The 18,641-nt window shown below is 37.2% G+C and overlaps 1 long non-coding RNA gene across 1 annotated transcript; it reads left to right on the top strand.

The window, feature by feature from the left end:
• The first annotated feature begins 5,751 nt into the window (after positions 1-5,751).
• LOC144367153 (uncharacterized) lies at positions 5,752-18,641 on the top strand. The gene is made up of 2 exons (XR_013426448.1): positions 5,752-8,255; positions 12,325-18,641. It is a non-coding gene; the product is annotated as an uncharacterized LOC144367153 (long non-coding RNA).

The following is an 18,641-nucleotide window of genomic DNA, read 5'->3' as shown; positions in this document are numbered from 1 at the left end:
CAGTTTGACTTGTTTGTTTACTTGGCATTTACCTTACCTTTTATTCTTTTCATTTTTTTTTCCAATTCAAGAGCAATCACTGCTTATCACCTGATCAGACTTCAGAAATACCTGTCTGTTGATCTTATTCTCTCTGTTTCTGACCTTTCCTTATTTTTGATCAGAACGTTCTGATTGTTTCACTACTTCTATTTCCATGATCCTCTTCTCTAATTATTTTCTTTTCTCTTCTAACTTTTTTCCCAGTTACTTGCTTAGGACAAGTCGCCTACTTCCATTTGTGTCATAATTTCTACCTGTGTTGGTGAATGAGCATCTTCCCCCATCAAACAACTACCCTTGCTTTGTATTTACACTTCAGTCTCTGTATATATTTGGGCATAGAAGTGGAGCCAGTGAGTTTAGATGAGATTCTAACTGGAGTAGAGAAGGCTAGGCAGTGCCTTGACTAGCTGTCAGGAGACTAGTCTTCTTCTACTTTGATTTCCTTCCTTCCCTCCTTCCTTCCTTCCTTTCTTCCTTCCTTCCTTAATTGCAGTATTGAAGATTGAACCCTGAGGTGCTCTACCATCAAACTATATCCCCAGTCTTTTCTTCTTCTTCTTTTGGGTGGTGGGGGTGGGGACAAGGTTTTGCTAACTTGCCCAGGCTGCCCTTGAACTTGTGATCCTCCTGCATTGGTCACCCAACACTAAAGGAATAAGGGATTATAGGCAGTCCAGTTTGCTCTCTTCTTTGAAGGTCAAAGACACATACTATTCATTGTCCATGTCCAAAAAGTCTTGAGAAACTGAGTAGCAACAGTTAAAATTCAACAAAAGTTAAGTCGATACCAGAATAATAATTTAATAATTTATTGAAACTGTTGAGAATGGGGAACCTAAAAGGCCTGTGTAATCAGTCTGTGTTCTACCTGACGTCAGACTCCGTGGGAAACATAGAGATTCATATACGTGGGAAACACAAGAGAGCTCTCTTGGTGAGATTAAATTAAAACAAGAAAAATTTGCATCAATTTATAGAAGTTCCCTCTGTCATGGAGTAAAAAATGTCAGTATAGTTCAGTTGATGTAAACAAGGAAAGCCAATTAAGAACCGAATCTGGAAATGGAAGAAGGCAGGATTTGCTTAGAGTTTGCCCAGGTTCTACTGCAATCCAGGGAAGGATTGCCTTAGTTTTGCCATGTCACTGATTTTTCAATCAAAGCCAGAAATTTGAATTTCAAATAAATCACTGGTTTGTGACTAATGCTGTTCCAATTTGAACGTCAAAATAACAAATAATTATAATCCACTGTATACATGTATATTATGATCAATGGAATGCATTGATACTGACATACAAATATATAAAATCACAGGAGAGGGAGGAAGGTTATTGTAACAGTAGAAAGCCAAGTAATAAGTGAACGAAGAATAATGGAAATGACCATTTGGCAACCATAATAGTAATAATTAATTTGGGCAGGAATCACCAATAAATGCTAGTATTTGTGTGTGAAAGTTTGATTAGTGACAGGATATTTACAGAGTATTAAAATAGCTCCCCACCAAACTCTTATAAATTACAGAGGATAAAGATAGTAACTTTATAATGGAGAAAACTGGCAGAAAATACCTTAACACAGTGATCAAATCTGACATCCCCAAGAAGAGAGAAAAATCATCCTTAATCCTCCTGATGTGATTCATTAGGAAGAGAAGAACATAGAGTCAGGTGTGGTGGTGCGTGCCTATGATCCCATTAACCAGGGAGACTAAAGCAGGAATATTGAAAGTCTGAGGCCAGCCTCAGCCTCTTAGTGAGACGCTGTCTCCGAATAAGAACAAAAAGTGCTGAGGGTGAAGCTCAGTTGTAGAGCATCCCTGGGTTCAATCCCTAATACCATAGGAAACATAGAAAAGAAAAGAAACTGTTAAAAATGAGAGAGAAGAACATAACTCTGTGATATTCCTGCCAAAAATATATAAATGTAAACTAATCATAAGCACAGATTAGATAAGACCCAATCAAGGCCAGTCTTTATAAAACAAAGAATATATACTATTTGAATGTCACTGTTATGAAAGATGGAAGAAGAGTTCCAGATTAAAAGTGGTTAAAGAGATTATGACAATGAATCAATGCCCAATCTGGAATTTTTATTGCTATTTTAAAGGACATTACTGGGGCATTGGTAAAATCTGAGAAAGGTGTATAGAATAGGTGATGGTATTTAAACCAATATTAATTTCTTTGATAATTATATTGTGGCTAAATAAAAAATACACACTGAAGTATTTCGGGATAAGTAGTCATTATGTCTGTAATTGATGATCAAATGGTTCATAAAAAATTAAAGAGAGAAAGAAAGGATATTGCAAATATAAAATGCCAACATATTAATGTTTAGGGGAAAAGTGTACAGGAAGTCTTTGTACTATTCTCATAGCTTTTCTGTCCATCTGAAAGGTAAATTTGAAAATAATTACTACTTTGAAACAGTGTTCTCCATAAAGAGCTTACAATAGGAAATAGTACTGGAGATAGATTCCAGGGGTGCTCTTACTTCTGAGCTATATCCCAGTCCTTTTTACTTTATTCTGAGACAGTGTCTTATCAAATTTCCCAGGATGACCTCCAATTTGCAATCCTCCTGTATCAGCCTCCCAAGTAGTTGGGATTATAGGCATGTACCACAAACCCAGCTTGGAAACAGATTTTTTTTTTTTTGGTGCTGTAGATTAAAGCCAGGACTGCTCTACCAACTGCAGTCCTTTTCTAATTTTTATTTTGAGACAGGATCTTGCTAAATTGTCAAGGCTGGTCTTGAACATGTGATCCTCCTGTCTCAACCTCCCAAATCACTGGGATTACAGGCTTGCGCCACTGCACCTGGAGGAAACAGAAGTTTTGAAGTCCTTTGGGTAAGTTTCTGCAGTGCATTGTGCTCTTCTTTAGATATCTAAATATGGTTATCAGTGCCACAGTTTTGCATACTGAGTGACCCTAACTAGGGCTGCACCCTGTTAATATGATTAGAAGAAAATCTCAGCCTCCTGTTTATAAGTTATTAGTATTGTGACTGCTACCTTGAGGAACAACGTCTACCTCTCTGTGTTCATTTCCTAGTTTAAATTGTTTAGAGGGTGGTCCTGATTTCCCAGTTTTATGGTATAAGTTCCAACTATTGACAATATCTTCACACTTTTCTAGGCAGAAAGAAATACCCTCCTAGCAGCTCCAGCCCTAAGTCAACTGTTTTAATATGCAAGACCCAGAGTTCTCTGTAGGTCTAAATTCTTAATGTATTTCTGGGTTTCTTTTCCCTGCCCCAATCCTGGGTATATGCAGGGTTTCACCTTCAAAAGATTTTATTCTAGTCATGTTAGTAATTACCCATTATCCTAAAAGCGAATGCTTTCAGCGAACACACTAATGTACCTTTCAGCAAGTGCTCTTGAATTATAATGAACGTTTCCATTTTAATGAGGTCTGACTGAATTGCAGCAGTCTCTGCAAATTATCTGAAATCGTACAGTACCTGCATTAGAAATTCAGTCATGCCTATGTTGGGGATCAACGGAGGAGAGCTTATTTCCACCTTCATTTCTCTTCCATAAAAGGGAAGAATTGCTGGATAAGCCACTTTAATAACAGGGGAAGCAGTGAATCGATTTTTTTGACAGGATTGCTAAGGAGAGTGATGGGGAGTGGGTGGCACTGATTGAGCAAAATGAAAAATGAAAGATAACATCCAAGGATAAGCCGGGATCCTGATAGCAAGGCTTGGGTATAAATTAGAATAACAAAAATACTGCTCCTGAAATTTTTTTTGGCAGGAAGAAAACCATATTTAGACGAATTTTCAAATGGAATTAAATTTAAGATTTTTCTGTGATTGTTATAGAAACCATTTTGTAAAACAAAGTGTGGCATATATCAAGGACCACCGTGTGTGACACAGGACCTGAACCTGAGGATTTTGATGGGAAGAATGTTGCTTTTTAAGGGGAAACCATTGTGACAACTGGCATTTTAGAGAAATGGGTGGACTGAAGCAGTTTCTAAATTTGATATGAGCAGCAGCCACTGGTATGAAGCTAAGAGTCCAGAACTGATAAATATTTCAAATTTGAATTAATTATGAACAACTAAGAGAAAGCAAGTGAACAAGTTTCCCATCATGGTAGGGGATGGTAGAGGAGGAGTGTACCTGTTTGCTCCTTTTCTCGAAAGGAAGGAAGGAAGGAAGGAAGGAAGGAAGGAAGGAAGGAAGGAAGGAAGGAAGGAAGGAAGGAAGGAAGGAAGGAAGGAAGGAAGGAAGGAAGGAAGGAAGGAAGGAAGGAAGGAAGGAGAAAGAAAGAAAGAAAAAGAAAGAAAGAAAGAAAGAAGAAAGAGAAAGAAAGAAAGAAAGAAAGAAAGAAAGAAAGAGAAAGAAAGAAAAAGAAAAGCTGTTTTCTTTCTGTCCTTTCAAAAATTACTTGAGCAGTGACCCTATTAGATAAGAACAGGCTGGATGTTCCTAGCCTGGCTGAGAAAGAGTTATAGAAATTTTTTTTTGCTCTAGGAAACAAATGATTCTTCAGTTTCTGCAGAGACCCTGCTCAGTAACTGCCTGCAGTCTTAAGACAGACCTGGGTTCAGACTTGGGCTTTTTTTTGGTGCTGGGGATTGAACCCAGGGGCGCTTAATCAATGAGCTACATTCCCAGCCCTATGTATTTATATGTTTATTTTTTATTTTGAGACAGGATCTTGCTAAGTTGCTGAGGGTCTTGCTAAGTTGTTGAGGCTGGCCACGACCTTGTGATCCTTCTGCCTCACCCTCCCGAGTTGCTGGAACTGCAGGTGCCGTTGTGCTTGGCTTGGCTTTGTTTTTATCAGCACATTTCTTTATCTTCTTTCTCATGATCAAACTTATAAGCAGCCTACATGTGAACCTGTCTTCTACTTTTTCAATTTTTAGTTCAGGTGTTTTGGTGCTGGAATTGAACCCAGGGCCTCACTCATGTTAAGTATGGGCTCTATGACTAAGTTTTACTCCTAGTTCTCATTTTTTCCACTTTAATAAAGAAGGCAGTGTCCCTCTTATATTAAGGCCTGTTCTCGGCTTTTGAGTTATGGACCCCATTTTCACTCACTTTCTCTAGGAACTCACACAGTGTTCCACTTTTGACATCTATGATAGATAATAAATACCCTTCTCTACTGTTCTCTACTGGACCATTTCTGTTAGCATACGAACGGACTTTTTCACCAATGTTGAAAATGTCCTCACTTGCATACATATTTCTCCCTGTTTCTCAGCTCCCTTTCCTAATCATACTTCCTTCATCTCAAGTCCAATACACTCAACTCCTTTAAATACATATTCCATTATCATTTCCTAAAAACACCAATGGTTTATATGTGAGGTGTCCCCCACAAAGCTCCTGTTTACTGGGTCACCTGGAGGAGGTGGGTCATTGGAGCCTGCCTTGGAGGGGTGCATTTGCCTTGCAGGCCTGCCTGTGTGCTCTGTCTTTCTTTCTCTCTCTCTCTCTCTCTCTCTCTCTCTCTCTCTCTCTCTCTCTCTCTCCTTCCTGACCCCACCATAAGCTGAACACATTTCCCCAGCTGAACCCTGCCCCCATGATGTTCTGCCTTTTCTCCAGCCCAGAGCAATGGAGTCAGCTGCTTGTGGATTGACCTCTGAAACCATGAGCCTCAAATAAACTTTCCCTTCTCTAAGTTGTTCTTGTCAGGTGTTTTGGTCACAGAGACTTAAAAGCTGACAGAAACAAACTCTTTGTCAGGTTTGTGACATGTAGTCAAATACAGAAATTGCTTCTCTGCTCTCATTTTTTCTCACTTCTCATCAGCCCTTGCAAAAATTTATCCATCTCTTTCTCTTAATAGACTCTTTTCCTGGCTTTTTGATGCCACGTTCTCCTGGTCTTCCCCGACCACTCTGGATGCTTGTCTCAGCCTTTTCCCTCAGCTCTTGTTCCTTATTCAAAGGTTGCAGGTTGAGCTCCGTTAGGGTCTTTCTAGATCCTTTTGCTTTCCCCTCTCACATCTTCTAAGGTAATCTCATGCACACCCATAACTATATCATCTTTATGCCATGGACTCTCCAGTTTATGTGTCTGTAGTCCAGAGTTCTCCATTCACCTCTAAACTTCAAAATTTAGTTCTCTACTATTTCTAACAAAAAAAGAATTCTCGATTCATCTCAAACTTGTTCCTTACCCCAGTCCTTAGGTCTTCCTATCTCAATAAATAGATTCATTCTTTGCTCAGCTACTCAAGTCAAAACCACTCAGGAGTCATTGTTTTTCTTCTCATCCTCCAAATCCTGTAAATGCCAAAAAACATGCCCCAGATCTTGCTCCTTCTCCCCATGTCTAAGTACTTCAGTCTTCCAGGGCATGACCTGCCAACCCTGCTTTCACTATTGCCACTGCCTCTTTCCCCCAACACCTTCAGTTCATCTGCCACACCACACAAGGGCATATCTTTGATGTATAAAACGAATGTTCTTTCCTTCTTAAAACTGCAGTTGGATACAGTGGCTCACACTTGTAATCCCCAGAAGCTTGGGAAGTTGAGGCAGAAAGATTGCAAGTTCAAAACCAGCCTCAGCAACTCAGCAAAGCTCTAAGCAACTTAGTAAGATCCTGTCTCATAATGAAAAATAAAAAGAGCTAAGGATTGGTTCAGGGTTAAGTGCCCTGGGTTCAATCTGCAGTTTGAACCCGCCCCCGGCCAAAGGTTGCTATGTCAAGGAATTTAGAATGCAATCCAATTCCCTGTTAGTGCCCTTAAGGCTCTGTATCAGAATGCCCTGCCTTTTACCTCCGTTTTTCTATGTCATGCTTCCATTAACTTTTAGCCAAATCGATTCTCTTCTGGTTCCTCGTGTAGGCAAAGTTCTTTCCTGCCTCAGATCTTTTGTACTTTCCTACTCTTCTATGTAGAAGCTTCTTTTTACCTAATCCAGTCCTTATCTCTTAGGTCTCAGTTGAAACGTTAATTTCTTATTAAGGAATGCCTACTCTATTTTCAATTTCCCAATTCCCCTGTTCTCTGGTGTAACATCCAACCATTTTGTAGCTCTTTTCTTAATGATTTCTTGTGACCTCGATTTTTGTTCCCACAGTGGGGATGTGAGGGATCCTCTAGGGTAGCATAGAGGGCAGGGAACACTGCGGAGAATTCAATGGGTCCACAGTTGGAGTTAGAGCCAGGGCTGCATCTTTTTGGGTGTTATGTAACTTCTTCACTAATTTATAAAATGTGGACAGTAACATAGCTCTGGTGTAGGAAGTAAGGGAGATTATAAACATAGAATCATTTGCAAAAATCCTGGTACATCAATATTGTACAACATTTACCTGGTGGTTTTATTGTCCTCTTTTTATTCCCCAATAGCTAATATAGTGCTTGGAACACAGTAGTCTCTTGCTTAATTTTTGTTCAGTGGTTAAATAAATGAATAAATTGCAGGCTCAATTTTACTCAGAGGGGTGTTTTGAGAGACAAAGTATATCTGAAGTTATAAAAACAGTTTCTGATACACTGTGAGGGCTCAGTGAAGCATTATCATCAGAACTCAAAAAAAAAAAAAGAGGCAGCTAATCTAATCAGCTAATATGACCGAGAGTTACAATCTGAGCTCTTACTTAAAACAATCAGCAACTGTAACTGCAGACTGGGGCCCACCTGTCTAATAAGGGATACAGTTCCTGCAATTGTCCCACCTTAACTTATTTTCTTTTCCTCTCCTCATAGCCAAAAAATGAAATGACATTGATTTTAGCAACCCTTCTCTTGAATCCAACTTCCCTCAGGTTATCACCCTATTTTCCTTTCAACAATTAAACTCTTTAAAGAAGTCATGTACCATGTGTCTATGATTCTTCCCCTTCTATTCTTCCTAACCCACTCCAAACTTACTATTTTCTCCACCTCTCCACAAAAATTTCCTCTTTCAACAAATGTCTCATGCTTTGTCAGGTCAAATGTTAAATTCATGATTCGCAACTCAACCAATCAGCATCAGTGACAGTTGCTCCCTCCTAGTTTAAAACTTCCTTCACTTCTTTCCAGAATACATTCCTTTTTTTTTTTTTTTTTGGTACTAGAGATGGAATCCAATGTTGCTCTACCACTAAGCCACATCCTCAGCCATTTATATTTTAAATTTGGAGACAGGGTCTCGCTAAGTTGCTGAGGCTGGCATTGAACTTGAGAGCCTCTTGACTCAGCCTCCTGAATCGCTGGTATTACAGGTGAGTATCATGACACCCGGTCCCTTCCATTGTTTTAAATATCATCTAAATCTGATGATTTCCAAGTTTACATTTGCAATTTCTACCTCTCTCTGCAACTCCTTGTATACAATTGGCTACTTGGTTTTTCCACTCAGGTATTTATTTATCAAATGTCACATGTTCAAAACTGTTCTCTTGATTTTACCCTTCCTTCACTTTCCCAATTTTACCCTCCCCCAAGTTTTTCCGTCTCAGTATGGCAGACCCATTCTTTCAGTTGCTCAGGTCAAAACACATATATTCATCTTTTGTTCTACACTCCCTGAGCCATGAACAAATCTTGCAGGTCTAGAAAGTGTATCCTAAGTTCAGCTACCCTCACCACCTCGGCTGCCCTCTCCCTATTCCATGCCACTCACCTCTCAATATGTTTATTGTTGTAGCTGGTCCTTCTCCTACAATTCTCCCTAACTCCTTCCAATTTACATTATTCCCTACTTCTGCACACAACCTTCTTTGGTCAAGCTCACTGGTGACTTGCACGTTGTCTTCAGTCTCCCTGCTTTACCTCCTCCATGTATTTTCCCACACAGTTGCCATGGTGATTGTTTTAAAATCGCACATCATTCTTCTACTCGAAATCTTCCAATGGCTTTCCTTGAGAGTGAAAGGAAAGTACATGCTACGGCTTGAAAGGTTTTATATGATCTTTCTGACACCCTGCCTCCCCAGGACCATTGTGAACCACTTTCTCCATCCCAACTGTCCTCACTCCAACCACACCAGACAACTTGATATATATAGAACAATCCAAGGATTGCCCTGCCCTAGGTCTTAGCATGCATTATCCCCTGCCTGGATCACTCCCCAGATACACTTACACCTTGCATCCCTTCACTTCCTTCAGTATCTCCTTTCCCAAGAGGTCATCCTCAACCATCCAGTAAAATGTTGTACTCCTCTCATCACCTTTATATCACCCTTAGTCTGTTTATTTTTCTTCCTTGTACTTATTACCTGTTCATTATCTCTCACCCGACTAGTGTGTAAGTTACATGAGAGGTAGGACTTTATTCTCCTCTTTGCTCATTTAACCTAGAATGGTAGCTATTGAAAATATTTGCCAAATCAGTAAATAAGGTAATAAATATTTCAGTGATCCAATGTTTTCTAAGTTTTTCTATTTAAGTGAAACATTTTCTAATTAATAGTTATATAATAAAATACAAAGAATAAATATGCCGGAGTGATTTGTATTGCAGATAGAAAATTGTTGAACTGGGTGAGCCATTCAGGGGGCTGAGGCAGGAGGGTTGAGAGGTCAAGACCAGCTTGGGCAACTTAGTGAGCCCCTATCTCTAAATAAAAAAATTAAAAGGGCTGGAGATGTAGCTCAGTGGTAAAGTGCCACTGGGCTTAATCCCCAGTTACACACACACACACAACACACACACACACACACACACCGCACACGTGCACTCAAAAAAATTTTTGGATTCTTTAGTGTATATAAAATGTCACTAAGGGTAGATGATGCTCCCTTTATCTGTACATACAACTATCTCTACCTGTTGCCAAAGGTGAACTTATTTATGAAGTCATCTGTTCAACTTAAATCATTCTGCATATCACAGTGCATTACACGATGATTCACTACGTAGCCCCAGCACTCCCTGGCCCTCCTTTCTTGGCTCCTCCCAGTCGCCTACTCACTGACCAACATGGGCACAGAGAGGAAAATCTTGTTTCAAGTCAGGCCTGCTGTGATTCAGAGGTAGTAAATGTGCCTTTTGGCTGCATGTCCTCCCAGAGCACAGTACAGCCTCCTGGTTAACCTCCTCCTTGGTGGGGACCACTGTGATCTGGTTTCCATTTGAAGCTCTGTTCTTAGTTTGTGATGATTAGGGTATCTGTTGTTAGGCCACAGCTTCCTTCCTAGGAACAGAACAAAACTATAAAATATAAAACCTCCCAAGTGACTTTAATCCTAAAGCCAAGCCTATATTTGACATTTATTTTTAGAGTTGTGGTTAAAAACAACAATCAATCCTACTTTAATCTAAAATATTTCTTCCATTTTGCTTTAGCTCTATTTTTTCATGAACCAGATATATCCATAGCCAACATGCCTTTAGTTTTCTGTGTATTTTGCCTACTAGATGAAGCCTAAATCCCCATCAAAACTTTTGCAAAAAACAGTTCCAGCATTTTGTGATGTATCAATAATAATTACAATTTAAAAGATACCTTCTATGGAAAGCTTGAAAGTAATTTTGCTTCTTTTCTTCCAGGAATATTTTATAATTGAGAGCTAGTGGATATATGCCCTAACACTTTCTAAACCCAGTAGAAATGTTTGGCAGCAACTCAGATGCAGATGCTGATAATAATTACAAACATCCTAATTGCCACATTTGTTCAGCACAACTTGTGTTCACATAGTCACATGGTAGGTTAATTAATATGTGAGTATCTTAGAGAATGCTGACTTAAGTACCATGTTGCCTTTAGTAATACACCTGCAAGAGGTGCTTAACTTCTTGTAAAACAAATATAGAGTAGGGTTAATTTTCTTAATTCATCTAGTGGTCCCCCTTATTAGCCTTTCCCCCATCTAAAGCATCTAGCTGAGGTAGACACATCTTAAGACATGATTTTCTTATTCCATATCATCATTGGAACTATTAGTTTTACATTTCCAGTAGAAGCCAAGTCAATTTTACACACACACACACACACACACACACACACACACACACACACACACTCAACCTACCTTATAAGAAACAGTGGCTTAGGCCAGCAGGAAACTACAAAAATAAAAAATGATTCCGTTTTCTTCCTCAAATCCAGTCTTGAAAGGTTGGATAAAAGCAAAATTTGAAGTCTTTGCATTTAATGGCTTTTATTTTTATTTATAAAATTTCATTTTTTAAAATGGCTGAGTAGAACTCCATTGTGTATATATACTACAGTTTCTTTTTTCTTTTTTTTTTTTACAATGCTCAATATTTATTTTAGACATAAATATTTACATTTGGTTGTTTCTCATTTTCAGCAAATATCTTTTAGTTTTATTCCAGCATGAATGAAAAAAGAAATCTAAATATTTGTTTAGCTCTTAAAATGGCAAATATACAAGAGGTCTGTTTATTGACTAGGGTTGTAATTATGCATTTGATTAATAAGTATTCATCAAATATTGAAAGTAGTTTTGTGAAATTATGTGAAATTTTGTAATAGAAAATATTAAGAAAAAAACAAAGAGAGAAAGGACAGAAGATGGAAAGTGAAGAAATGAGGAAATTAGATGCAGTAATTCCTATTTTCCTAGACTAATACAGTCTTGGGTGTATATAGGATAATATTTCAGTATCATTATAAAGATTAATTTATTCATCTATTGATGGGCATCTGGAGCGATTCCCTATTTTAGCCATTGTGAATTGTTGTGCTATAAACATTGATGTGGCTGTAGTGTGCTGATTTTAGATCTTTTGTAAAAACAACCAGGAGTGAGATAGCTGGGTTGTGTGGTTGTTCCATCCCTAGTTTTTTGAGGAATCTCCAAACTGCTTTCTAGACTAGTGCTACTAGTCTGCAGTCCCACCAACAATGTGTACAAGTGTTCCTTTCTCCCCACAACCAACACTTATTGTATTTGATGGCTTTTAAATCTGATCCTAACCTACTTTCTAACCTTATCCTCTAGTGAATCTAAGATAATCTCTCTGCTGAAGTCTCAAATGTCTACTTATTCTCCTCAAGTATGCTTTGGGCCTTGAGGAGTATATTTTGAAATATATTTTTTTCTTTCCTATTTTCCCAGTTTTTTTTTCCTAGCATAGCCTACTTGAATCAGATCTTTGTTCCTCATCTTTAGTCTACTCAGACCTCTTATTTCATTTGGTGTTATATGCTGCCTTAATGGTCAACTTTATATTTATATATCAGTTTTCCCAAGTAGACTATGACCTTCCTAAGGATGGAGCTGTCTTGTTTGTTTTTATGTTTCACACGTAGAAAATGTTCAATATTTATGCCTTTTCCTTCTCTTTCTTTCTTTTTTTTTGCCCTCTTTATTTAGAATTAAACCTACGGATGCTCTACCACTAAGCTACATCCCCACCCCTTTTTATTTTTTATTTTGAGACAGAGTCTGACTCTTTAGTGAAACTGGTTGAAGCTGACTTGCAACCTTTCTGCTTCAGCATCCTGAGGAGCTGGGATTACAGGTGTGCTGCACTGCCCTTTTAAGAATTTTACATATTTGTTTCATAAATGGGACTTTTTAATATTTTAAGTTTCTACATAATCGGTGTCTATCATAAAAAACAAAGTCTCATGGCCTACTAACATAGGTTTAAATTATATTTTTTTTACAGGTGCTATTTATGGGAGCACACTTTGTGAGGTTTGTATATGTATTCGATGGTCAATTGGCATGTATTTTTGTATTAGACTATTTTTTGTTGCTATATAATAGAGTGCCTGAGACTCAGTTATTTGTAAATAAAACAAATTTAATTTGGCTTAAAGATGTGCAAGCTGGAAAGTCCAAGATCATGGTGTTGGGCATTTGCTCAGCTTCTTGTGTGGACTCTGTGTGGCTTCAGCTCATGAGAGAAAGCAGAAGCGTGTGTGTGTGTGTGTGTGTGTGTGTGTGTGTGTGTGTGTGTGTGTATGTGTGTGTGTGTGTGTGTGAGAGTGTGTATATGGAAGACGCAAAACATGTGGGGTAATCTTGCTTTCTAACAACTCTCTATTCGGTAACCAATCCATTCCCCTGAGAGTGAGAACTTGCTCCTGGGAGATGACACTCATATGCGCATGAGGACTCTGCTCCCATGACCCAAACACCTCCCTGCAGGACCCACCGCCCAGCACAGCTGCATTAAGGAATTAGGCCTCAACATGAATTTATAGCACACTTAGAACTGCAACTGGATGTAGCAAGGTGGAAGGAGGGTTGATAGTCTGGCTCAAGTATCATATATGGGTGCCTTTGAGTTCCCAATCTAGATTTCAAGTTTCAGAAACTTGATTGTTTTGTGCTGAACAAATTCACAATTTATTAATTTAAAATAGACTCTTTCTGGAATTTTCTACTTTGGAACTAAATTTCATTTAGAAATCTGGAGATTAGAGAATAAGCAAAGGAAATTGAATTTTTAAAAAGTGTTGATTTTTTTAGTTGGACACAATATCTTTATTTTTATTTATTTATTTTTATGTGATGCTGAGGATAGAACCCAGAGCCTCGAACATGCTAGGCGAGTGCTCTACCGCTGAGCCACAATCCCAGCCTGAAATTGAATATTTTAAAGAAATTTTTAATCAAGCCCTGGTACTCTGTAGAGTTTTTATTCTCTTAGTTGGACTGAAATCATTATCTGGGATGCTAAAACAGGTTCAATAATTTCTACTTTTCAATTCTAATGTTCCTAAAACTCTTTTGTGATTACTACTTTGGATTTGTACCTGTTAGCATCTCACTCTCATTTTGTCAGTGTCTATTAAGATGTCTGTGTTTCAGACCATGCCACCCCTGACTGGTAGACTTTCAAATATTTGCTGATACCAACCACACAGTAGAGTGAATTCCTTTACAACTGGCCTCCATAATAGCTGATCTATTCAACAGGTAAAGAACTTTTATTATTTTTATGCTTCTTTAATTTCTAGAATATAACTCTAAGCCAGGCTATTAACTAGATAGACATATTCTAAAAATGACTTTTACATATTTTTTGGTAGAAAAAAAATCACCATTTACAAGAAATAAAAGCTTTATAAAAAATGAGTTAGGAACAGGACATTGTTACCCTATGTGCATTTATGATTACACAACCTGTGTAACTCCACATCATGTATATCCAGAAGAAGGATAAGTTATATACTCCATTTATGTATGATGTATCAAAATGCATTCTATGATCATGTATAATTAATTAGAACAAATAAAAAAGAAACAAACGAGCTAGGACTCACCATCTGTAAGTGAGTGACAATAAGAATTCAAGTTAAAAATATGAAAATCTAACAGTAAATAAAAATAACTGAGAAGTTGAGGGATGAGAGCAACTCTCATCAGTGTTAAACTACGGGGATCATTTTATTGATGTTTAATAATCTATCAGCTTCTTTCTTTAGCAGCAGAGTTTACTGTAGTAAGAGATTCTGGTCTGGGGATGTAGTTCAGTAGTAGAGCATATGCCTACCTTGCATGAGGCCCTGGGTTTAATTCTCAGCAACACACACACACACACACACACACACACACACACACACACACACAAATTCTCCTGCTTTCCTTATTAATGCAAGAGGAAAAACTTTCTCAAGCCTATTTGATATGTTTAAGATGTGATATAAAAATATTAATTGCTTTTGTTTCTATTGGACATTGTGTTGCAATCCCTGGGTTCAAGAAGCCACTCCTACTTTAGAACAGCAGAGTGTGACCCTCCTCTAAACTATGCGTCATTGGCAAATGAAACAAAATAAATAAAATTAATCTTTGAAGAGCTGCAGTAAAAGAAAATCTCCCTAAATATAAATATGACTAGAACAGAATGTGCCTGTTTAAAAAAAAAAAAAGAAAAAGAAAAGAAACCGACCACAATTGTACAAAACCAACGAAAAAAATCTCTTCATGTTCTAGCAGGATTTACTGCATTGTAATGAAATCATATCAAAATTATATCAATAGGCACTTCCTATAAATTATATGCCAGTGTTAATTAAACATACAGTCCTATGTTTTACATGTTATGTCATAGTCTAGATGCTACCAAGTGATAGCACCTTATTTTCTAAATGCAGACATACTACCTGGTAAAAGACTTTAATTAACAGCGTAGTAAATAATAGGATTGATTTTTATCATGTATATAAACTGATGACTAATACACAGGCATTTGTTATATAGTCAAATTCTTCGTAGTTCAAGAGATGACAAATCACATAAGCATTAAATTAGGCAAATGTATAGAAAAAAAGAGGTTGGAAAAATTATGTTCATGAGATGGTCTATAAGTTTTGATTTTTTTTTGTAAAAAATACAAAGTGATTTAAAAATTAAAATTTAACATCTAACAGCTTCTAGGATTTTTTTCTTTATATGATTTTTGGGGTGTGGATACTGGGGATTGAACCCAGAATACTTTACCATTGAGCCACATCCTCAGCCCTTTTTTCTATGTGTGTGTGTGTGTGTGTGTGTGTGTGTGTGTGTGTGTGTGGTGCTGGGGATTGAACCCAGGGCCTGCGCATGCGAGGCAAGCACTCTACCAACCAAACTATATCCCCAGCCCTTTATTTTCTATTTTGAGACAGGGTCTCACTAAGATGTTTAGACTTCACTGATTTGTTAAGGCTGGCTTGAAACGTGTGATTCCCCTGCCTCAGCCTCCCAAGTCACTGGGATTACAGGTATGTGCTACCATGCTCAGCTCCCTTACATAATTTCTTGAAAACACAATATAGTTCTGAGTTTGGAGTTAAAAAATGTTTTATTTCCAAAAATTATTTTTCATAGATGTTTCTTCCTTAAACCTAATGTAAAATATGAGGAATATTAAAGAGCTTTGAATGATGAATCTTTAATATTTCATTACAACAAATTTAATAATTTGACACTGATAAGTTATTGAGAAGGCAGAAAAATTATTTGTAAGTCCCATCGAAGAATAAAAAGAAACTGAAAATTCCCATGAGTGAAAATTAGATTACAAATAATGAAAATAGTAGATTAAAACATGCTATCAATACTGCCATCATTCACCATATTTATAAAACAGGGAGAACTTCATATTAAGGAATTCAGAAGAAATAAACATAATACAGTATATTTGGACTGAATGATCTATAATAAATAAACTTTCTCTTTTAATAAAGGACATTACTTATATTTCCCTTTTCATTCTGAATTTGCTAAAAGTTTATAAAAAATAAATGCGTTTGTTTATTAATAAAATTATAAACTTGGACTGGGGAAGTGGCTCAGTGGTAGGGCACTTGCCTATCATATATGAGTTTCTTGGTTCAAACCATAGCACTATAAAAAAATAAATAATAAAAATTATAAACTCAAAAATTTTTTAGAGACCTCAAACCCTTTAGGCAAATCTGTTTCCAGGTGTAGCAATTCAGGGTGACACTTCAAACAGTCTGTCAGCTATTGCTTAAACATTTGGAGCATTGAGCTTAGTATTTTACAATGATATTTAATTTTGGGAAAAATGTCCACAACTCTGTTTAGTGCCACAACTGATCCTCATTCTGCTCTGGAATTCAACTATTTCCCTCCTCAAATTACTGTTAAATTTCCAGTTTCCTCAGAATAAACCTTACATAGGTTTTCTCAGGCCAGTAACCATGATCCTATTTGTTCAGTTTTAACCCCTTTATCTTATCAAGAATGACCTTTTTAAAACTTGATGATTGAAGTGGACACACTTCTGGAGTCACATAAATAGTATGTTGGTCTGGTACCTATCTTACTCGGTTTTTGTTGTTGTCATTATTATTATTACTACTATTTTTCCCCCATAGTGCTGGCAATCAAATCCAGGGCCTCACACCTGCTAGGTGAGTGCTCCACCACTGAGCTAAAACCCCCCTATCTTATTCTGGATATCAATTTTCTGGTAACACAGCAGAATAGGACATTTGTTTTTAGCAGCTAACACTAAAGCTTACATTAATCTTGTGTTTAACAGTCATAGATCTATTTCTTATGAACCATTAATTTAGTTCTATGTCCAATAAATGTATGAAGTGTATATTTTGAAACTCAAATGTACATCTTTTCAAATATTTCATTGGAATACAAATGGTCAACAAATATGTGAAAAAATGTTCAACATCTTTAGCAATGAGGGAAATGCAGATCAAAACTACACAGATTTCATCTCACTCCAGCCAGAATGGCAGTTATTAATAATAAAAGCAATAATAAATGCTGAAGAAGATGTGGGAAAAAAGGAACACTTTCACACTGTTGAAGGGATTATAAATTAGTACAACCACTATGTAAATCAGTATGAATGTTTCTCAAAAGATTATGCAAGGAACCACCATATAACCCAACTATACCACTTGTCAGTATTTACCCTAAAGAATAAAAGTCAGCATACTAGTTAATGCATGCATACCCATGTTTATAACAGCACAATTAATGATAAGCAAACTATGGAATCAGCTTAGGTGTCCATCAGTGGATGAATGCATAAATAAAATATGCTATATATACAGTGTGATGGTTTGGATATGAGGTGTCCCCTGAAAGTTCATGTGTGAGACAGGGTAGATAGGTTGGAGAAGAAATCACTGGGTTATAACCTTAACCTAATCAGCTAATTAATTAGAATTAATTCTTGATGGGATTAACTCTCGAGTGGTGGCTGGAGGCTGGTGGGGTGTGGCCATGGGGTATATAGTGGTTCATTGAGGGCGTGGCTATGGAGTATAATATATATTTGAATACGGCAAGAGGAGTCTTTCTGTGTCTGCTTTCTGGTCACCATGTGAGCTGCTTTCCTCTGCCCCAATCTATGATATCCTGACTCACCTGGAGCCTCCAGGAATGGAACCGGCCTTCCATGGACTAAGACCTCTAAAACTGTGAGCCCCCAAATTTTCCTTCTTTAAAACTGTTCTGGTCAGATCCTTTAGTCACAGTAGCAAAAAGGCTGACTAAAACAAATACAGTGGAGTTTTATTTATTTGTAAAGAATGAAATTATGTCATTTGTAGGAAAATGAATGGAACTTGAGACTGTTAAGTGAAATTAGTTAAGCTTAGAAGGTCCAGGGTCATAGGTTTTGTCTCATATGTAGAAGCTAGAGAGGAAAAAGGAAAAGAAAGATGGTGAAGAATCTCATGAAAATTGAAGGGAGATCAGTAGAAAAGGGACCACGGGAAGAGAGGAGGAAAGGGAAAATACTAGAGAATGATATTGGCCAAATTATATTGTTATATTGTATAGAATAATACAAATAATGTACAGTGAATGTACATGTACAAATAATGTTACAGAGAATCCCAATATTATGTTTAATTATAATGCATCAATAAAAATATGGAAAAAACCCAAATATGTTTAATTGGATTTAATGTTGCAGATTCTTTTCTTAATATTCAGAAAGAGAAGTCTTAGCATTTCTCTTCTCCAGTGCATCCTTATGACTACTGCTAAACTTGGAATTTTTTTGCTAAGTTGCCCAGTCTGGTATTAAATTTGTGGTCAGGATGACCTTGAATTTGGGATCCTCCTGCTTCAATCTCCTGAGTCACTGGGATTACAGGCCTGCACCATGAAACCCTGCCATATTTATATGTTTTTTTCCCTTGAAAAGTTTATTTAACATTCCTAATAATAAACCATTCAACTTTCCAGTC

The sequence above is a fragment of the Ictidomys tridecemlineatus genome, chromosome 10 (genome assembly GCF_052094955.1).
Source record: "Ictidomys tridecemlineatus isolate mIctTri1 chromosome 10, mIctTri1.hap1, whole genome shotgun sequence".
In the NCBI taxonomy this organism is placed as follows: Eukaryota; Metazoa; Chordata; class Mammalia; order Rodentia; family Sciuridae; genus Ictidomys; species Ictidomys tridecemlineatus.
The sequence above is the reverse complement of the archived record's forward strand: the minus strand, read 5'-3'. Positions and strand labels throughout refer to the sequence as shown.